This window comes from Ranitomeya imitator, chromosome 1 (genome assembly GCF_032444005.1).
Source record: "Ranitomeya imitator isolate aRanImi1 chromosome 1, aRanImi1.pri, whole genome shotgun sequence".
NCBI lineage: Eukaryota > Metazoa > Chordata > Amphibia > Anura > Dendrobatidae > Ranitomeya > Ranitomeya imitator.
In genome coordinates, this window is record NC_091282.1 from 551,010,661 (window position 1) to 551,035,010 (window position 24,350).

The following is a 24,350-nucleotide window of genomic DNA, read 5'->3' on the forward strand; positions in this document are numbered from 1 at the left end:
AAACTTCTGACAATAAATCTCTATCTCATCCTGACCCTGACACAGAGTCAGCAAATTTTTCTCTGCCTGATCCACTGAATTAGGTTCATCGTACAGTAATCCGAGCGCCAGAAAAAACGCATCAATATTACATAATGCAGGATCTCCTGGCGCAAGGGAAAATGCCCAGTCCTGAGGGTCGCCACGTAATAAAGAAATAATGATCTCAACTTGTTGAACTGGGTCACCAGAGGAGCGAGGTTTCAACGCCAGAAACAGTTTGCAATTATTTTTGAAACTCAAAAATTTAGCTCTATCTCCAGAAAACAAATCAGGAATAGAAATTCTTGGTTCTAACATAGAATTCTGAGCCACAAAGTCTTGAATATTTTGGACTTTTGCAGTGAGATGATCCACACATGAAAACAGACCTTTAATGTCCATCACTACACCTGTGTCCTGAACCACCCAAATGTCTAGGGGAAAAAAAAGGCAAAACACAGTGCAAAGAAAAAAAAATGGTCTCAGAACTTCTTTTTTTCCTCTATTGAGAAGCATAGTACTTTGGGCCTCCAGTACTGTTATGATTAGGTAATTCAGAACGACAATGGACCTTGAAGTCCAGAGCACACAAGTGACCAGACAACAACCAAAAACATAGGACGAGCTCTGAGACGTGGGAACTCTGCTGACCGCAATCCCTAATCCTATCACACCACACTAGAGGTAGCCGTGGATTGCGCCTAATGCTCCCTATGCAACTCGGCACAGCCTGAGAAACTAGCTAGACCTGAAGATAGAAAAACAAGCCTACCTTGCCTCAGAGAAATTCCCCAAAGGAAAAGGCAGCCCCCACATATAATGACTGTGAGTTAAGATGAAATTACAAACACAGAGATGAAATAGATTTAGCAAAGTGAGGCCCGACTTACTGAATAGACCGAGGATAGGAAAGATAGCTTTGCGGTCAACACAAAAACCTACAAATAACCACGCAGAGGGGCAAAAAGACCCTCCGCACCGACTAACGGTACGGAGGTGCTCCCTCTGCGTCTCAGAGCTTCCAGCAAGCAAGAAAAACCAATTAAGCAAGCTGGACAGAAAATATAGCAACAAAATAACACCAGCAGAACTTAGCTTATGTTGGGCAGACTGGCCACAGGAACGATCCAGGAGGAAGCAAGACCAATACTAGAACATTGACTGGAGGCCAGGATCAAAGCACTAGGTGGAGTTAAATAGAGCAGCACCTAACGACTTAACCTCATTACCTGAGGAAGGAAGCTCAGAAGCCGCAGTACCACTCATGACCACAAGAGGGAGCTCGACCACAGAATTCACAACAGGTAATGTTGTGGGACACATGCTGGTGTAATGCCGGTATGGCACACTGGGAGAAATAGTGGTGACTGGGGACCGAGTACCTTGGGACGGCCACCGCCATCAGGTTGCCGGAAACCTTCCATCTTAACAAGCCTAAAAGGCAACATGTCAAGGCCAAGCAGACAAGAAATGTGAGAATTTAGTACTGTGGCCTGTGGAGCTTTTGCTGTGTATTTCCGCTTGTGTTCCAATGACTGGGGTATAGACAACTGAAGGCTGCGCTGGGACAAGGACGGGCTTGATGATGGTGCTACTTGACTGTGCGCAATAACAGGTGCAAGGAACAAGGCATCTTCGCATGCACCGTGGAAGGTTGATTGGCTTGTATGCAAAACAGTGGAAGAAGCAGTGGTGTCACCTGCAGACAGTGCTCCTTGAGCCTGGGGTTCGGCCCACAAAGTCGGGTGCTTTGCTGCCATGTGCCTGATCATGCTGGTGGTGGTCAGTACAAAATACTGTATAGACCAAGAGTAGCAGACAGACAAAAAAGTGGAATGTATGCCTGAAAAGCAAGTATTTTGAGACCACAGATAGATCGGACATCTGACTGAGATAACAGACTGTTTCAATATGTGGCCTGGAGGTTTAAAAAAAAATTTAACCAGAAAATACTGTATAGATCAAGGGTAGCAGACAGACATGTGGATATGTGCACATAGACTCCCCTGCCTACCTAGCACTGCAATCTATGTACCCCCGAATTAGCCCTAAAAAGGACTGTTGGTTTATCAGGATTTGTGGATTGAACACTAGTAGACCCACACTAACTAATAAAAGAATTAATCTGACCCTATCTCAGCAGCAGCTCTCCCTACCCTAGCTGAGTCCGGAGCAGAATGCGCCGAGCAGGGCAGCGCCAGGTGTCTTATAGACCTGATGACGCTGTGTGGCCAGCCAATCACTGTAATATCACAACAAAGATGGCTGTGGCACTACAGTGCATGGCAGACAATCCCTGCATGTTCATGTTTAAACAGAAGCACCTCTATTTTTTCTCCTTGATTGTTCTGTTGCCTCTATTTTTTCAATCTATGCATATGGTTTGGTGCATACCTGGTGGGCCTTGCACCCCAATTGTGGTTTTTTCTTGACTGCTCTTACTTTTCAGATTTTATGATCGACAAGATAGATAAGATAGATAAGAAGCTTTAAATTCATCTGCCGCATAAAGTAAAATCACAGCAGGACCCAACAGGAAAGAATAGATGGATTACATACAGTATATACACATAGAATACATAGATATATAGATGTCAGTGACACACACATATGTATTACATAGACAGATAATAATAATTTTTAGTTATAAAGCACCAACATATTCCGCAGCACTTTACAATTAAGCGGGGACATGTACAAACAATAAATTCGGTACGAGTTAAGACAATTTAAACAGTGACATTAGGAGCTCGCAAGCTTACAATCTACAAGGAAATGGGGGGACACAATAGGTGAAAAGTGCTTGTTATTTCAGGTCTGGCAATTATAATAAATAGGGATTTTCATTCAAAACTGCATGATCCGGTCATCAGCCCGTGTGTTTAAGTGCAATAGTCAAGTGCAGTTATCATGTGTATGGAGGGTGTGGAGACAGATGAATAGTAGGGTGCAGATTCAGAATAATATTTGGAAGGAGGGAACAGGGCAAAGTTAGTTTACTGAGTAGTTGATGTGGTAGGCTTGTTTGAAGAGATGGAAGAGATGTTTGAAGATAGAAGAAAAGCCAGCAATTCAACAGCTGAGTTCCGTGAAATCACAGAAGGACCCAACAGGATTGAATAGATGGAAGTAGTGTATCATAACCATAATTCGTCAAACTCAATCTGACAGGTGCCCCGCCCCTATCAAAGTGTATCAAAGTGTGTAACCCCTCCCCTCCCCTTGTCTGACGGCTGGTATCCAGCTGTCCCTCCTTGTTTGATTTCCCCATATAGTTTGATATACTTTAATTTGCTGCAGTTCGATATTATTCCCCGTATTTGTTTTATACGTAGTTCGAGCGTAATTCTGTAAGCTGTGTTTTATTCACAGTGTACACATTGATATACTTTAATTTGCTGCAGTTCGATATTATTCTCGTATTTTGTATTATATTAGATTTTATACGTAGCTTGAGTTTGATTCTGTAAGCTGTGTTTTATTCACAGTGTCCAGATATAGTGCAGAACTTTGTTTTATAACACAACCAGCTGTTTATTTGTGTTTCTACTGACCATTAACTAAATGTTTATTTTCACAAACAGAAGAGACAGATGTTCTGTTTGTACCTGTATTGTACCTGTAGGGTTATGTAGGGTTATCTGCGGGTCAGAGGTTTATAACACCTAGGTCAATTGTTGTTGTATTCGCTTTCCCAATAAATGTTTATTTTCACAAACAGAAGAGACAGATTTTCTGTTTGTACCTGTATTGTACCTGTAGGGTTATGTAGGGTTATCTGCGGGTCATTTGCCCAGGCAGTGTGTATTATTTATGTTTTTATAACGCACCATGTTTGATATTTGCTTTCTCTTTTTTGTGTCTGTAGATGTCATCTGAGAAGTTATTTGTGTTTCTACTGAGCATTAACTAAATGCTTATTTTCAGTGGTTTATAACACCTAGGTCATTTGTTTTTGTTCTGTAAGCTGTGTTTATTCACAGTGTACCAGATTTTCTCTTTTGTGCCTATATATATATATATATAATATGCCCCAATGTTACAACACAAGCAAGTAAGAAGCGGCGTGTTTTATACGAATATAAATTTTATTTCTCACAATAAAACAACATCTCAAAGACATTTCAATACTATAAAAATTCTTACAGAATATAAAAAGTAAAAAATTCTTACAGAATATAAAAAGTAAAAAATTCTTACAGAATATAAAAAGTAAAAACATTAATACATCTCAAAGACATTTCAATACTATAAAAATTGTTACAGAATATAAAAAGTAAAAACATTAAATAGTACAATGAACATACATCATTACACTTCTTACAAAATAATTAATATAGCGTTACAAGGCGAGTACAGCATTTTAGCCAGTACATTCTTTACATCGTGAGCCACATGGTTTGTAGCATCGGTAGAGACCTTTTTTTAGGTAGCAGAGTTCCACGTGTGGTACCTAATGACGGGGAATGTAAAGATTGAATTGTACGGGGAGCCGCCGCTAACTTCAGCGGTGTAGATACAGAGCGTGTCTCACTGTTGGTAATTTTTAATTCATCTAAAAGCTTCCTAGTAGCGGTGTTACCCACAACTGTAGACGGGATATTTAGCTCGGCCATAGCCTGCATAAATGAATCCCAACCCGGCGGTAAATTTCTACTGTTCAGAGCATGGCTCTGCGATGTACTACGTACCAAATCCAGTAAGTTAGACCCTGGTATTGTCACGACGCTGTAAAATGTTGCTAATTTCACCATCAAGGCGTCGAATAACACTGTCGCGTATGTTATCTGTAGTACCGGGTCTTAGTTTGTCTAGCTCCTGTTTGGGGACTAGATACATTTTCGCTGCATGCTCCATTATCTTCCGGCGATCAGGCTTGTTATTATTGGAATTGCAAAAGCTAAAAGAGGTCCGATAAACCCGCCGGCCTGTTTTAGTAGTCGCTTCTTTTTCTTTATGGGCTGAGACCTGTCGCTCAGGGTTCTTATAGCTTTACGCCACTTCTTTAATATACCTTTTTGGCGCTCTTTCAGCGGAATCCTGCCTTTTAAGATATTTAAAGCAATCTCGCCTATGGCTGTAATTAAATCATTGCTTGCATCGCGCAAAATAGACTTTCTGACAGCGGGGGTTGCTTTCACTAGGGTTTTTAAGAGAGCCCAGTTATGCCGGAGCCTCTCAGACATCTTTACATCACAACGTACACAGCGTAGAATGTCTGATACCGGGTAAAATTCACTTTTTAGAAGTGTTTTTCTTTTCAACATAGGCAGCGGGCAACGCGGGTGGAAACAACCCAGTCCTTAAACGCAGATCCTCAGGCGTATTAGCTCTCAAATCTACAAGCAAATACCCGTAAGGCTCCCGCGTGGCATCCTCAAAAGCTTCTAGGAAAAACGTGTTTTTCCGGGATACATCTGACGAGCTAGAGTTAAAATTTGTAATTTATCTCGGGGGTTATTAAAAAGCACCATGTACTTTGTGTTTAAATTTATCGTACGGCTTTTCTTGCCCTGACAAAATATGATTTGCACCAGGTAGAAAATGCTGAGATTTCTGTGGTGCACATACTTGGTAAAGGCTTTTTCTATCTCACAATTCTCACTAGCACTCTCCATGAGATCATCAACAATCGCCAAATTCACCTTCTCCGGTGGGAATAATTCGTCATCTACGAATGTATTCGGCAGACCCTCCACAAATCTGGCGTGGGGAAAAGAGAGAGAGATTTCATCATATAGTTTTTGCCAACACGAATAAAACCATACAATATTATCAGGTTTCTGAGAAAAATTAGCTTCAATATTATATAGCAGCTGTTTTACAAAATAGCTCTTTCCAGAATTAGACGGGCCTGCTAGAATGCACGAGAACGGGTGTTGCAGACGCGTATCCATCACAATACTCGACTAATACCCAAAAGGTAATGTTGTGAAATCGTCTAATAGTCGGCGCTTTGTATAAACGCACTTTTGTGTTTTGCGTAATGGCCTTGTTTCAATATCCCAGTACTTTTTATTTCTCACAATGGACGCCTGCTGTACGACAATACGTTTCTGAGTTTCTGCGGCAGAATTGCGCGGGTAGTCCAGAACTAGATCTTTCAGACTGTTGAAATTAATAGATTGAGAGTTACCAACATTTAGTGTTATCCCCTTAACTTTTAAGACAGTTTTACCGGTGTTGAGTTTGTAGCCGTAAGTTTTGGGGCCCGCGGATACAAATTCTGTGATGTGTGTACCATCGGGTATTTCACTGGTCAGCTCCCCCAGGTAATCGCCTAAAGGCGGTTGCCACTCACCATCTCTCTGTACAAAAATAACTGAATCTGTGTCGTGATAAAGGCACCTCTCCTGCAGCCGGTCCAGCAGCGAATAGAGCTCTAACCAAGCATACGCTGTTGTAAAACACGCTATAAAAATGTTTGTGTTTTTGTTGAGTGTGTGGTGGCCTTTTGCATATTTCCAGTTAATGGTTGCAGTGTCATCATCAAGGAAATGTAACATCGAAATGTCATAGTAAGGCAGGAACAAATACTTAAAAAGTTCATCTGGATCCCTAACAATGCTGGTACATGATAGATTAGATCTCTGAGCAAACTTTCCCCATAAAGAATTTAAGAAAAGCTTGGAGATCTGTCGCTTAGCAGGATTGACAGCTATATTTTCAGGCCGTAATTGGACACCTTCTTTTTCAAGAAAAGAGTCAATGTACTGCCGTTTCTTGGCGTCATCAGTGCACCAGCTAGGATAACCAGAGGCTTCCTGCTTATCCCTAAGATGTAATTTAATGTAAGGCGCAAACAGATCATCAGTGGTTTTAGGAAAATGCCATATTTCATAGATGTGAGCGATCCGATATCCTTTTTCTATAGCCATCTCGAGCTCTATAGTGCACCAGGTGCCTGTCAGCGCCCGTTCTTCATCACTGTGGGCACAAATATCTGCCTGGGAATTTGCAGCGCATGTGTAGCAAAGGGGAAACATTAATTTTTTGTTGAGTTTTACCGGTAGAACTGGAAAAAATAAATCTCTCGGCGGGTAGACCTTGACTCTAGCAATGCCAAAGTATTTTTTAATGAATCCAAAATTGTCGTAGATGATGTCTGGATGGCCTACAGGGTATGTTTTAGTTTTGTTTACAAAGGGGTACAGACTGGTGAAATCGTAGTAGTGTAAAGTCTTCCCTTCTCCCAGATGGTGATAGAGCTTAATGGCGTTAGTTCGCCCGCCATAAAGCGCATCACGGGGGTCTAAAGGAACGGGGAATTCCATCTGGCGAACAAATGTTTGAAGGTTAGAATCATTTTCAACCATTTCATTCCACTCATGTTCCCACATCAGTCTTACTGTGTACCCGCAACACTGTAAGTAACGCTTTTTAGCTAAAAAGGTGTAATATAACTGGCCGTAGGACGTACTCGTGACCTTATTCGTGTCATTTTCATTATAGCACACGGGACATCCGTGGTAAAAACACCCCTGAAATTCAAAGGCTATGTGCTGGCCGCTAACATAGGCATAACCATCTAGAAAATACTTTCCGACCTGTTTTTCACCGCCTCTCAAAGCGTGCTGTATGTCGATGTTCTCGGAGTGGGCTACACACATGAGCCACTGTATAGCGGGTGTCGAGTAGCGCTTTTTTGCCTTGTGATAATTATCACCAGGCAAAATGGCGATTGTCTTTTTTGGAAGAAATTTAAACCGGTACATTGTCATACACACCGAGGCCAGGGTGATGAGCTGAAAAGGATCAACACATCTGCTCACTACAATCCTTTGCTTTTGACGCTTACAGTATTTTTTAACATTTTTCTGCGTCATCTGCATAATACGCTCTCTATAGATCTCGCAGGCGTGTCTCAAAATTTCAACATCTTGTTTGCAATAAGATTTTAGCTCGGCCTTGAAGTCAAAAGTTGTATTTACCTGTGTCTCATACCACTCCAGGAACTCTACCTTCTCACCAGGTGACATGTACTCCACCCCTTAATATTTTACATCAGGTATGGGACCTACATAGTTTTGGTTTTCTCTGGTATTGAAAAAGTGTGGAAAATGTCCTTTGCCTCCTGAAAAGCCCATGGCCTGTGGTAATTTACTGAGTTTCATGGGGATAAAATTTAGAGAGTCTATGAACCTTATAGACAAATCGGGTAGCGACACACAAAAGAGATGGCCACCTTGGGTTATCAACTGTACTTGTAGTTTTTCAGAAATCAGTTCCTTAACAATAAAGTATGCGTCGTATCTTCCACCATTGTGGGCAATAAATGTATGATCTGAAAATTTACCGCTTGTAAAGAACTGTACAAAGTCATGTGTACAGGTATCACCCTCAAACTCCCAGGAGGGGTGGCCATACAGCGTTGTAGCATAAATGTAATTCGGGACGTGCGTGCCTGTCTCCTGCATACATTCAAAATCATAAAAGATATAACAATCTGACTCATCCTGTGCTACATACTTCCGCATGTAACAAAGATGGGCATCAAATTTATTTACACGTCTGCAACATACAGGACACCGCAAACCATTACATTTATGCTCTGTTTCGCTATTTCTGGGAACAAAACGGTTGCATTTATCACAAAATGTTTTAAGTCTGCAGAATGCCGGGTCGTCTAATCCCAATTGTTTGTGATAATCTAAGCACACGCTCGAGCGGCAATAAACTCTGCAAACAGGACATCTGGGCTGTTGGTCGGCACTGCTTTCTACGCAATTCTCTCTCTGACAGGCTTTACAAAAATACTGACAGGAGTGGTTGTTTTTGTGGTGAAACACTGAATTGCAGAGCTCACAAAAGTGCTTAGCACCGATAAAACCCTTCATATTTTTGATACCGTAGTAGTGATTATCATGGAACAATATGAATACTGTTTTGCCATTAGCTGTATTACCGCTCTGAAAGTAACGCCAATCGCCCTGACTATAGTACAGTACTTTAATGGTGACCCCCAAATATTTTTCAAATGCAGGGATGTCGCTAAAACTCACTAATTGATCATCAGGGATGCCCAGTGCTGTGTGTATGTTTTTAGAGCGGCTCAGTAAAACACCATCAGTGACATCCGTGTCGTCCATCAGGGCGCACACACTAGCAGCCAAACACAGATTTGTCGTGTAATTGTTAAAATCATACAGCCATTGTCTCTTTTGTTTAATGATTTGACTGCTCGCTATAGATTTCAAGCGCCTTTTTACACCACCGCGTCAGTTTTTAATGATGGTGACGACTAGCTTTAGCGAATTGGATGATATGCATTCATTGTTACTTTGAAGTGCGCTGGCAACAGCATTTAAAAAAGATTCGGAATTAAAATCTTCCCGGGTTTGTTTTGTAGTGAAAATAGGGTCTAAAGTATCGCCGGCATCAAGGTAAATTTTCAGATCATAGATTTATTGCCCAAAATGGTGGAAGATACGACGCATACTTTATTGTTAAGGAACTGATTTCTGAAAAACTACAAGTACAGTTGATAACCCAAGGTGGCCGTCTCTTGTGTGTGTCGCTACCCGATTTGTCTATAAGGTTCATAGACTCTCTAAATTTTATCCCCATGAAACTCAGTAAATTACCACAGGCCATGGGCTTTTCAGGAGGCAAAGGACATTTTCCACACTTTTTCAATACCAGAGAAAACCAAAACTATGTAGGTCCCATACCTGATGTAAAATATTATGGGGTGGAGTACATGTCACCTGGTGAGAAGGTAGAGTTCCTGGAGTGGTATGAGACACAGGTAAATACAACTTTTGACTTCAAGGCCGAGCTAAAATCTTATTGCAAACAAGATGTTGAAATTTTGAGACACGCCTGCGAGATCTATAAAGAGCGTATTATGCAGATGACGCAGAAAAATGTTAAAAAATACTGTAAGCGTCAAAAGCAAAGGATTGTAGTGAGCAGATGTGTTGATCCTTTTCAGCTCATCACCCTGGCCTCGGTGTGTATGACAATGTACCGGTTTAAATTTCTTCCAAAAAAGACAATCACCATTTTACCTGGTGATAATTATCACAAGGCAAAAAAGCGCTACTCGACACCCGCTATACAGTGGCTCATGTATGTAGCCCACTCCGAGAACATCGACATACAGCACGCTTTGAGAGGCGGTGAAAAACAGGTCGGAAAGTATTTTCTAGATGGTTATGCCTATGTTAGCGGCCAGCACATAGCCTTTGAATTTCAGGGGTGTTTTTACCACGGATGTCCCGTGTGCTATAATGAAAATGACACGAATAAGGTCACGAGTACGTCCTACGGCCAGTTATATTACACCTTTTTAGCTAAAAAGCGTTACTTGCAGTGTTGCGGGTACACAGTAAGACTGATGTGGGAACATGAGTGGAATGAAATGGTTGAAAATGATTCTAACCTTCAAACATTTCTTCGCCAGATGGAATTCCCCGTTCCTTTAGACCCCGTGATGCGCTTTATGGCGGGCGAACTAACGCCATTAAGCTCTATCACCATCTGGAAGAAGGGGAGACTTTACACTACTACGATTTCACCAGTCTGTACCCCTTTGTAAACAAAACTAAAACATACCCTGTAGGCCATCCAGACATCATCTACGACAATTTTGGATTCATTAAAAAATACTTTGGCATTGCTAGAGTCAAGGTCTACCCGCCGAGAGATTTATTTTTTCCAGTTCTACCGGTAAAACTCAACAAAAAATTAATGTTTCCCCTTTGCTACACATGCGCTGCAAATTCCCAGGCAGATATTTGTGCCCACAGTGATGAAGAACGGGCGCTGACAGGCACCTGGTGCACTATAGAGATCGAGATGGCTATAGAAAAAGGGTATCGGATCGCTCACATCTATGAAATATGGCATTTTCCTAAAACCACTGATGATCTGTTTGCGCCTTACATTAAATTACATCTTAGGGATAAGCAGGAAGCCTCTGGTTATCCTAGCTGGTGCACTGATGACGCCAAGAAACGGCAGTACATTGACTCTTTTCTTGAAAAAGAAGGTGTCCAATTACGGCCTGAAAATATAGCTGTCAATCCTGCTAAGCGACAGATCTCCAAGCTTTTCTTAAATTCTTTATGGGGAAAGTTTGCTCAGAGATCTAATCTATCATGTACCAGCATTGTTAGGGATCCAGATGAACTTTTTAAGTATTTGTTCCTGCCTTACTATGACATTTCGATGTTACATTTCCTTGATGATGACACTGCAACCATTAACTGGAAATATGCAAAAGGCCACCACACACTCAACAAAAACACAAACATTTTTATAGCGTGTTTTACAACAGCGTATGCTCGGTTAGAGCTCTATTCGCTGCTGGACCGGCTGCAGGAGAGGTGCCTTTATCACGACACAGATTCAGTTATTTTTGTACAGAGAGATGGTGAGTGGCAACCGCCTTTAGGCGATTACCTGGGGGAGCTGACCAGTGAAATACCCGATGGTACACACATCACAGAATTTGTATCCGCGGGCCCCAAAACTTACGGCTACAAACTCAACACCGGTAAAACTGTCTTAAAAGTTAAGGGGATAACACTAAATGTTGGTAACTCTCAATCTATTAATTTCAACAGTCTGAAAGATCTAGTTCTGGACTACCCGCGCAATTCTGCCGCAGAAACTCAGAAACGTATTGTCGTACAGCAGGCGTCCATTGTGAGAAATAAAAAGTACTGGGATATTGAAACAAGGCCATTACGCAAAACACAAAAGTGCGTTTATACAAAGCGCCGACTATTAGACGATTTCACAACATTACCTTTTGGGTATTAGTCGAGTATTGTGATGGATACGCGTCTGCAACACCCGTTCTCGTGCATTCTAGCAGGCCCGTCTAATTCTGGAAAGAGCTATTTTGTAAAACAGCTGCTATATAATATTGAAGCTAATTTTTCTCAGAAACCTGATAATATTGTATGGTTTTATTCGTGTTGGCAAAAACTATATGATGAAATCTCTCTCTCTTTTCCCCACGCCAGATTTGTGGAGGGTCTGCCGAATACATTCGTAGATGACGAATTATTCCCACCGGAGAAGGTGAATTTGGCGATTGTTGATGATCTCATGGAGAGTGCTAGTGAGAATTGTGAGATAGAAAAAGCCTTTACCAAGTATGTGCACCACAGAAATCTCAGCATTTTCTACCTGGTGCAAAACATATTTTGTCAGGGCAAGAAAAGCCGTACGATAAATTTAAACACAAAGTACATGGTGCTTTTTAATAACCCCCGAGATAAATTACAAATTTTAACTCTAGCTCGTCAGATGTATCCCGGAAAAACACGTTTTTTCCTAGAAGCTTTTGAGGATGCCACGCGGGAGCCTTACGGGTATTTGCTTGTAGATTTGAGAGCTAATACGCCTGAGGATCTGCGTTTAAGGACTGGGTTGTTTCCACCCGCGTTGCCCGCTGCCTATGTTGAAAAGAAAAACACTTCTAAAAAGTGAATTTTACCCGGTATCAGACATTCTACGCTGTGTACGTTGTGATGTAAAGATGTCTGAGAGGCTCCGGCATAACTGGGCTCTCTTAAAAACCCTAGTGAAAGCAACCCCCGCTGTCAGAAAGTCTATTTTGCGCGATGCAAGCAATGATTTAATTACAGCCATAGGCGAGATTGCTTTAAATATCTTAAAAGGCAGGATTCCGCTGAAAGAGCGCCAAAAAGGTATATTAAAGAAGTGGCGTAAAGCTATAAGAACCCTGAGCGACAGGTCTCAGCCCATAAAGAAAAAGAAGCGACTACTAAAACAGGCCGGCGGGTTTATCGGACCTCTTTTAGCTTTTGCAATTCCAATAATAACAAGCCAGATCGCCGGAAGATAATGGAGCATGCAGCGAAAATGTATCTAGTCCCCAAACAGGAGCTAGACAAACTAAGACCCGGTACTACAGATAACATACGCAACAGTGTTATTCGACGCCTTGATGGTGAAATTAGCGACATTTTACAGCGTCGTGACATTCCCGATGATGTGAAAATTAAAATGTATAGCTCTGTGCTACAACGCTACTTGGTACATACGCGACACAACTCAAAAGAAGTAACGGCTTTAAATCTCATTAACACTCCTGATCCTGGTCAGCAACAATTGCCAAATACCGACTCTGATAAAAATCATGAGATCGCGGAAATTGTCGGTCATATAAACCAAAGATATAAAAAGAATGCTGAATTTTTACTAAACAGGCTGCTGCAGAATAAAAATGTCACAGCATGGAATAATAATGCTGAATTTATTTTCAAAGGATCTGAAATATCAGGGTCTAACTTACTGGATTTGGTACGTAGTACAACGCAGAGCCATGCTCTGAACAGTAGAAATTTACCGCCGGGTTGGGATTCATTTATGCAGGCTATGGCCGAGCTAAATATCCCGTCTACAGTTGTGGGTAACACCGCTACTAGGAAGCTTTTAGATGAATTAAAAATTACCAACAGTGAGACACGCTCTGTATCTACACCGCTGAAGTTAGCGGCGGCTCCCCGTACAATTCAATCTTTACATTCCCCGTCATTAGGTACCACACGTGGAACTCTGCTACCTAAAAAAAGGTCTCTACCGATGCTACAAACCATGTGGCTCACGATGTAAAGAATGTACTGGCTAAAATGCTGTACTCGCCTTGTAACGCTATATTAATTATTTTGTAAGAAGTGTAATGATGTATGTTCATTGTACTATTTAATGTTTTTACTTTTTATATTCTGTAAGAATTTTTATAGTATTGAAATGTCTTTGAGATGTATTAATGTTTTTACTTTTTATATTCTGTAAGAATTTTTTACTTTTTATATTCTGTAAGAATTTTTATAGTATTGAAATGTCTTTGAGATGTTGTTTTATTGTGAGAAATAAAATTTATATTCGTATAAAACACACCGCTTCTTACTTGCTTGTGTTGTAACATTGGGGCATATTATATATATATATAGGCACAAAAGAGAAAATCTGGTACACTGTGAATAAACACAGCTTACAGAACAAAAACAAATGACCTAGGTGTTATAAACCACTGAAAATAAGCATTTAGTTAATGCTCAGTAGAAACACAAATAACTTCTCAGATGACATCTACAGACACAAAAAAGAGAAAGCAAATATTAAACATGGTGCGTTATAAAAACATAAATAATACACACTGCCTGGGCAAATGACCCGCAGATAACCCTACATAACCCTACAGGTACAATACAGGTACAAACAGAAAATCTGTCTCTTCCCAACATTTATTGGGAAAGCGAATACAACAACAATTGACCTAGGTGTTATAAACCTCTGACCCGCAGATAACCCACGAAAATAAACATTTAGTTAATGGTCAGTAGAAACACAAATAAACAGCTGGTTGTGTTATAAAACAAAGTTCTGCACTATATCTGGACACTGTGAATAAAACACAGCTTACAGAATCAAACTCGAGCTACGTATAAAATCTAATATAATACAAAATACGAGAATAATATCGAACTGCAGCAAATTAAAGTATATCAATGTGTACACTGTGAATAAAACACAGCTTACAGAATTACGCTCGAACTACGTATAAAACAAATACGGGGAATAATATCGAACTGCAGCAAATTAAAGTATATCAAACTATATGGGGAAATCAAACAAGGAGGGACAGCTGGATACCAGCCGTCAGACAAGGGGAGGGGAGGGGTTACACACTTTGATACACTTTGATAGGGGCGGGGCACCTGTCAGATTGAGTTTGACGAATCATGATTATGATACACTACTGATGGATTACTTATAGTGTATACACATAGAATTGATAGTTACAGCTGTGCTCAAAAGTTTACATACCCTGGCAGAATATTTGCTTTCTTGGCCTTTTTTTCAGAAAATATCAATGATAACACCAAACCTTTTTCTCCACTCATGGTTAATGGTTGGGTGAAGCCATTTATTGTCAAACTACTGTGTTATCTCTTTTTAAATCATGACAACCCAAAACATCCAAATGACCCTGATCAAAAGTTAACATACCTAATTTCTTAATACCATGTATTGCCCATTCTAACATCAATGACAACTTGAAGTCTTTTGTTGTAGCTGTGGATGAGGTTCTTTATTTTCTCAGATGGTAAAGCTGCCCACTCTTCTTGGCAAAAAGTTTCCAGTTGCTGTAAATTCCTGGGGTGTCTAGCATGAATTGTGCGCTTGCGATCTCCCCAGAGTGGCTCAATGATACTGAGGTCAGGAGACTGAGATGGCCACTCCAGAACCTTCACTTTGTTCTGCTGCATTCAATGACTGGTTGACTTGGCCTTATGTTTTGGATCGGTGTAATGTTGGAACGTCCAGGTACGTCACATGTGCAGCTTCCAGGCTGATGATTGCAAATTTGCGTCCAGTATTTGCTGATAACATGCTGCATTCATCTTTCCTTCAACTTTGACTACCTTTCCTGTGCCTTTGTAGTTCACACATCCCCAAAACATCAGAAATCCACCTCCGTGCTTTACAGTAGAAATGGTGTTACTTTCATCATAGGGCTTGATGACCTCTTGCCAAATCACGGAAGAAGGAAGCACAAAGGCCGATCATACAGTCCAATACTCTATAATTATTACATAATTCCGTAAGAACAAATTCAGATGGAAAATAAATTCAGTTAAAAAATAATAATACAGACAGCAATGTAAAAAGTACAAAATCATACAAAAGTGACACACACCCCAGGGTAGAGAGAAATAGAACTGGGTGATAGATAACACAGCGGTGTGTATGGTATATGGGTCTAAAGAATATCGTATATACACACAAAAATTACTAAGCAAAATCCTAAAAATTGTTAATCATGTAAAAACTAATGATATATAAAAACATGAAAGAAAGTGATGGTGCAATATAACAAAAAGCATTACTGTTACGAAACTGCAGCACAGAACTAGGAGAGAAGGGGGAAAGCTGACCCTGCACTAGGACTAGGCTGAAAACCTACGATTGAGTGGGCGGCCCATTCCTAGCAAATAGACCCACCGACGATCCTGGTCTAAACTCAGCGAATATCTATAGATAAGGGGAAGGAGGTCCCTAAAAGATCTAAGGACTGGGTACAAAAAACAGGTCACCTCCTAATAGGAAACACAGAGAAGGTTGCAGGAACAAACTGAAAACAGAAACAAAAAAGATAGCAGAACCAGAGATCCCAGAACTGCAAAATATCAAACACAGAAAGCTGTCTAAGCACCTAGCCAGAACTCTAGCGAATTAACACTGTTGTCCAGCAAGGAATGTGAGGCAGGTGCTGGATAATAAAGGGTGAAACAATCACCAGACCAAGACAACCCAGCACCAGGGGCAAAAGATCAGCAGCCAGAAAACCACAAAAAGATGGCGGATGGTCAAAACAAATTCTAACAGTACCTCCCCTTTTTGCAAGGATCCTCCGGATCCTCTTGGCCGAGCCTTATTCGGAAATCTCCTGTGAAAAGCCTTAATCAGCCTTGAGGCTGAGACCTCCTCAGTCCCCTGGAATTATCCTCGGGACTGAAACTCTTCCAGGACAAGAGATACTGCAAACTTCCTCTGTGCCACCTGGAATCTAAAATGTGTGAAATCTCCAACTCGCCATCCTCATCAACTGGAGGAACAGTCGGCATAGGCTCCTTATCTGGCGTGTCAACTTTCTTCAGTAAAGATACATGAAAAACTGAATTAATTATCCAGGACGAGGGGATGTCTAATCTCACCACTGCCGAGTTGACCCCCTGAACCACTTTGAAAGGTCGTACAAACTTAGGCCCCAGTTTTTTAGAAGGGATCTTCACACGCAGATTCCTGGAAGACAACCAGACCATGTCCCCAACTGCAAAAAGCGACTCCCTTCTCAAAATATTTCTTTGACCTCCTATTTGCCTCTTTCAGATTATAGCATACATTGGTCCAAACTGTCCAAATTTCCAGAAAAACTCTCCTCCTCAGGCACCGCTGCCCCAATCCTTGAAAATGGACCGAAAGATGGATGCCTCCCTGTACAGCAAAAAAAGAAAAAAAAAAAGAGAAAACCCAGTCGAGGAAGGCGTATGATTATTAAGAGCAAACTCAGCTAGTGGTAGATATTCTAACCACATCTCCTGATTGTCTGCTACAAAACATCTCAAAAACTGTTCGACATCCTGGTTCTTCCTTTCGGTCTGTCCATTGAACTCCGGGTGATAACCTGACGAAAATGACAAATGTACCTTTAATCTGTCGCAAAAAGCACGCCAAAAGCGAGCCACAAACTGTGTTCCTCTATCGGAGACAATGTCCGTGGCAAACTCATGGAGCCTGACAATCTCTTTCACAAATGTCTTAGCTAGAGTCTTGGCTCAGGGTAATTTATTGAACGGGACCAGATGACACATCTTACTAAACTGGTCCACGACAACCCAGATGACAGAAAAACCCTCAGAGACCGGCAGATCGGTGATAAAATCCATAGCAAGATGTGACCATGGCGAACTAGGAACCTCCATAGGGCACAGCAACCCTGCAGCCGGGGCATGTGAGACCTTTGACCTAGCGCACACAGTACACTGACGCACCCACTTGATGATTTCTCTTTGCCACCCTGGCCACCAGAAACTTCGACCGATTGACTTTCTAGTTTCTGAAATCCCTGGATGACCCGCCAATCGAGACTCAGGCCATTCAGCAAACAAAGCTCTCCGTAAGGCTCTAGGCACAAATAGTTTACCATATGGAGTGTTAGTTGGTGCAGCATTCTGGGCCTCTAGGATGCTACTCTCCAACTCAGAACCCAATGCTGCCACCACCACTCCTCTCTGCAAAATGCATTCTTCCTTCTCAGTATTAACTGCTGGAGAGAATCTATGAGACAAAGCATCCGCTTTAACATTCTTTGTCCCAGGGATATATGTGACGGAGAAATGAAACCGGGCAAAAAACAGTGCCCACCTAGCTTGACAGGCATTAAAATGTTTAGCAGCATCCAGATATATCAGATTCTTATGATCAGTAAAAACATGTATTGGATGTCTAGCCCCCTCCAAAAAATGTCGCCAATGCTCAAACGTGAGTTTAATAGCCAGCAAATCTCTGTTCCCAACATAATAGTTGAGCTCAGTCCTTGACATTTTTTTAAGAAAAGAAAGCACAAGGATGCACCCCATCCTCTCCCTCCTGGGACAGAACTGCCCCCACCCCTACTGAAGAGGCATCAACCTCTACCAGAAATGGCTTGGTCTCATCCATCTGAATCAAAACAGGAGCAGAGCTAAACCTCTCCTTGAGATGCTCAAAAGCCTTAACAGCCTTAGAGGACCATTGGACAGTATTAGAATCCTTCTTGGTGAGATCAGTTATAGGTTTAGCGATCACAGAAAAATTCTTTATGAATTTTCTGTAATAATAGGCAAACCCCAAAAATCTCTGAGCCGACTTCAAACATTCAGGCCTAGGCCACTCCAGCACTACCTGAACCTTCACCGGGTCAATCTCAAACCCAAGATTGGAGACAAGGTACCCCCAAAAAATCATTTTCTGTACCGCAAACTCGCACTTCTCCAATTTAGCAAAGAGTGAGTTTTCACTCAAAATCTGTAGAACTTTGTGGACTCTCTGCCAATGCGACTCCAGATCAGGTGAATAGATCAAAATATCATCCAAATAAACAATAACACTCCTACCAATTAATAGCCTCAGAATGTCATTAATGAAATTTTGAAAAAAACGCAGGTGCATTAGTAAGGCCAAAAGGCATCACCAGACACTCAAAATGACCTTCCAGAGTATTTAAGGCTGTCTTCCATTCATCGCCCTCAGCTAATTATATGCCCTATGAAGGTAAATCTTAGAGAACCACTTCACTCCGGATAGTTGGTTAAACAAATCTGGAATCAGCGGCAATGGGTAACAATTGCGCACAGATTAATCTCCTGAAGATCCAGACACGGCCTAAGGCCACCATCCTTCTTTTTGAAAAAAAAAAAGAATCTTACAGCCACAGGGGATTTAGAGGGTCTTATATAACCTGCAGCTAAACTAGTCTATAGGTACTCCTTTAAGGCCTCCCTCTCAGGAATCGTCAGATTAAATAAACGACTCTTAGGAAGTGTGGATCCTGGAACGTACTCAATAGCACAGTCGTAATCTCTATGGGTGGTAGAGCTGGTGACTCGACCTATGAAAATACCCTCCAGAAATCCTGAATGGCTTCAGGTAGCTCCTTCTTCACAATAGCAGCAATGTGAACATTACAACAATTACGATAACACCCCTGACCCCAGGACCTTATAGTACTAGACGACCAGTCCAGCAAAGGATTGTGCATTTTTAACCACGGTAAACCCAAGACAACTGGGCAAGGTAATTTAGCAAGAACAAACAAGTCTATTGTTCTCCTGATGTTCCATATTCACAAAAAATGGGTACCCGGTAACCTTTCGAGAAATACACCCATGTTCCAAAGGAGTGTTATCAATATCCACAATAGGAATAGGAGAGGACAATGGTTCAGAATCAAACTTATATTTGTCTAGGAATTGTTGATCAATCAAATTAAGTGCAGAACCACAATCCACCATTACCTGAAAATCAATGGAATGACCATGATATGTGGTATTAGCAGAAAAAAAAAAACTCCTGCTGACCGTAAAAACGCAATACGAACTGGACTGTTAGGCTGGTTTTACATTTGCGTTTAAAAACGCAGCGTTTTAAACGCAAACGCATTTGGTGAAAAAATGCGTTTAGATGCATGCGTTTTTGCATGTTTTAATACAAACGCTGCGTTTTGACGCATTTACATGCTTTTTTTCCTGCGTTTGCATTTTTGAAACGCATGATGAGAAGTGTGTGACAGCTGCCAATCATCAAAATCAACAAGAAAACCCACTATAAACAGAAATAGCTAGGGTTAGGGTTAGGATCCATAGTAACCCTAGGGATCCTAACTCTAACCCTAACCCAAACCCTAAGGGATCCTAACCCTAACCCTAAGGGATCCTAACCCTAACCCTAAGGGATCCTAACCCTAACCCTAATCCTAACCCTAAGGGATCCTAACCCTAACCCTAACCCAAACCCTAGGGATCCTAACCCTAACCCTTAGGGTTAGGGTTAGGATCCCTTATGGTTAAGGTTAGGGTTGGGGGTTGGCTTATCAGTGTGTATTCTTGTGTTTCTCTATTAAAACGCATGCAAACGCATGTGCTTAAAAACGCATGCTTTTACATAGACAGCAATACGTTTTTTTGCGGCAAAAAAACGCCGCTAGAAATTACTACATGTTGCATTTCTGCAACCAAACGCATGCATAGAAACGACGCATGCGTTGTCAAAACGCGGCAAAACGCATGCAAAAAACGCATGCGTTGTTAATGTTAAGTATAGGGGAAAAAACGCATGTGTTTTTTTGCGCAAAGACGCAGCGGCAAAATACGCAAATGTGAAACCAGCCTTACTCCTACTGACCTTTTTTTTTTTCCTTTCTTTATGCGAACCTCACATTGCTTAATAAAATGGTCAGCCTTACCACAATACAAGCATAGCCCTTCAGCAAACCTCCTCTCCCTCTCCTGAGAACGAGAGGACATCACCCTAATTTGCATCGGTTCCCCGCTGTTGATGGGGCTATCCTGAGAGACTGGGTCCAGCATTATAAAAGTCTTCTCTTCACTCCACTTGTCTCTTAATCTTCTATCCAAAGTAACAGGTGCAGGATATGCAATGAGCAAATCTTTAACTCTTTCACTCAAACCTGCTAAAAATGGACTGTTGAGCGCTGGGTCATTCCACCTGACCTCTGCAGACCATGGTCTGAACAGGGTGCAATACCTTTCAGCATCCACAGAGCCCTGTTTAAGCTGTCTGAGCTCTGCCTCTGCTGATGTGACCTGATCAGGATCCTCATACAACAAGCCCATAGCAGAAAAAAAATGCTTCTACTGATGTCAAACAAGGATCTTCAGGATGTAATGAAAACGCCCAGATTTGGGGTTCACTTCGCAATAAAGACATAATAATCCCCACACACTGTAATTCACTCCCTGAGGATCTGGATCTAAGCCGAAAATATAGTAAACATGCATTTTTAAATGTAAAAAATTCCTGCCATTTACCAGAAAAAAACTCAGGTAATCCTACCTTAAGCTGACCCTGCACTAGGATTAGGAGAAACCCTACGATGAAGTGGGCGACACATTCCTAGAGAATACACCCACCTACGATCCTGGTCTACACTCAGCGAAGACCTATAGATAAGGGGAAGGAGGTCCCTAAAAGATCTAAGGACTGGGTACAAAAAACAGGTCACCTCCTAATTGGAAACACAGAGAAGGCTGCAGAAACAAACTGAAAACAGAAACAAAAGATAGCAGAACCAGAGATCCCAGAACTGCACAATATCAAACACAGAAAGCTGTCAAAACACATAGCCAGAACTCTAGCGGATTAACACTGTTGTCCAGCAAGGAATGGGAGGCAGGTGCTGGGTAATAAAGGGTGAAACCATCACCTGACCAAGCTAACCCAGCACCAGGGGAAAAAGACCAGCAGCCAGAAAACCACAACAAGATGGCGGATGGTCCAAACAAAACAGATTCTAACAGTTACCCTGGCACAGAAACATATACCATATAATGCTATGTGAAACACACTTGTGCTACAATAAAGGGGTCAACAAGGTGTGATTGTGTAAACAATTAATGATTAAAACAGCAAATAACAGCATAAGGTAAGTGTATAAGTGCAGCGAGCAGAAGATCACAGTATGGCTGCGGTCACACTAGCAGTACTTGGTCAGTATTTTACCTCAGTATGTGTAAACCAAAACCAGGAGTGGGTGATAATACAGAAGTGGTGCATATGTTTCTGTTATACTTTTCCTTTATTTGTTACACTCCTGGTTTTGGCTTACAAATACTGATGTAAAATACTGACCAAATACTGCTAGTGTGACTGTAGCCTATTAGTGAAAAACGGTTCCCTGAAAAATCCCCACAGGAAGATTGTCCACAGGAAAAATGCCCACAGGAAGATTGTCCACAGGAAAAATCCCCACAGGAAGATTGTCCACAGGAAAAATCCCCACAGGAAGATTGTCCACAGGAAAAATGCCCACAGGAAAATTGCTCACACAGAAAATTGCCCACACAGTAAATTGCCCATATGGAATATTGCCCACACGGAAAATTGTCAATTGCAGCATCACAAAGTTTCAGATCTTTAATATTTGAGGTGCAAAGTGAGGATATTCACATGATATGTGATCAACTTGTGATTTACAGTTGACCCAGTGCAAAACAAAACTGTAAAAATGATGAAGATCTGTGGTTTGTAGCAGTCTGTCTACTCACAAAAGTATCACTGCATTATCTGTGGAGTTACATGGGACTGCAGGTCACATCTAATACATTATCATATCAGTGGGAGCCCAACAAAAGCAGGTGCTGCTGGCTGAGATAGATGGTCCTGGAAGCCCAGAAGGCACAGCAGAAAAGTGAGATTCTGTTACTTGTACCATCTTGCGTTCTTGCCCAGAATGTGTGATATGTTTTTGCAGTGGTGTAACTGGAGTCCGATGGGCCCCAGTACGAAATTTTGACCTGCACCACCCACACACACACACACATTGGTCAGATGTATGGGTCTCTGTAGCATTCAAAATTCTGTAAAGACTTATGACTTGTCCCCTCCCCCTTCATTATGTAGTAATGTCCCCCATCCTGGTAAATATTCCCATCACCCTGGTAAATATGTCAGCATCATGGTATATATGTCCCAATGCTGGTATATATGGTCCCCATTTTGGTATGTATGGTCCACATGGTCTCCATCCTGGTATATATGCCTCCTTCCTGGTATACAGTTAGGGCCAGAAATATTTGGACAGTGACACAATTTTCGCGAGTTGGGCTCTGCATGCCACCACATTGGATTTGAAATGAAACCTCTATAACAGAATTCAAGTGCAGATTGTACCGTTTAATTTGAAGGGTTGAACAAAAATATCTGATAGAAAATGTAGGAATTGTACACATTTCTTTACAAACACTCCACATTTTAGGAGGTCAAAAGTAATTAGACAAATAAACATAACCCAAACAAAATATTTTTATTTTCAATATTTTGTTGCAAATCCTTTGGAGGCAATCACTGCCTTAAGTCTGGAACCCATGGACATCACCAAACGCTGGGTTTCCTCCTTCTTAATGCTTTGCCAGGCCTTTACAGCCGCAGCCTTCAGGTCTTGCTTGTTTGTGGGTCTTTCCGTCTTAAGTCTGGATTTGAGCAAGTGAAATTCATGCTCAATTGGGTTTAGATCTGGAGATTGACTTGGCCATTGCAGAATGTTCCACTTTTTGGCACTCATGAACTCCTGGGTAGCTTTGGATGTATGCTTGGGGTCATTGTCCATCTGTACTATGAAGCGCCGTCCAATCAACTTTGCAGCATTTGGCTGAATCTGGGCTGAAAGTATATCCCGGTACACTTCAGAATTCATCCGGCTACTCTTGTCTGCTCTTATGTCATCAATAAACACAAGTGACCCAGTGCCATTGAAAGCCATGCATGCCCATGCCATCACGTTGCCTCCACCATGTTTTACAGAGGATGTGGTGTGCCTTGGATCATGTCCCGTTCCCTTTCTTCTCCAAACTTTTTTCTTCCCATCATTCTGGTACAGGTTGATCTTTGTCTCATCTGTCCATAGAATACTTTTCCAGAACTGAGCTGGCTTCTTGAGGTGTTTTTCTGCAAATTTAACTCTGGCCTGTCTATTTTTGGTATTGATGAATGGTTTGCATCTAGATGTGAACCCTTTGTATTTACTGTCATGGAGTCTTCTCTTTACTGTTGACTTAGAGACAGATACACCTACTTCACTGAGAGTGTTCTGGACTTCAGTTGATGTTGTGAACGGGTTCTTCTTCACCAAATTAAGTATGCGGCGATCATCCACCACTGTTGTCATCCGTGGACGCCCAGGCCTTTTTGAGTTCCCAAGCTCACCAGTCAATTCCTTTTTTCTCAGAATGTACCCAACTGTTGATTTTGCTACTCCAAGCATGTCTGCTATCTCTCTGATGGATTTTTTCTTTTTTTTTCAGCCTCAGGATGTTCTGCTTCACCTCAATTGAGAGTTCCTTTGACCGCATGTTGTCTGCTCACAGCAACAGCTTCCAAATGCAAAACCACACACCTGGAATCCACCCCTGACCTTTTAACTACTTCATTGATTACAGGTTAACGAGGGAGACGCCTTCAGAGTTAATTGCAGCCCTTAGAGTCCATTGTCCAATTACTTTTGGTCCCTTGAAAAAGAGGACGCTATGCATTACAGAGCTATGATTCCTAAACCCTTTCTCCGA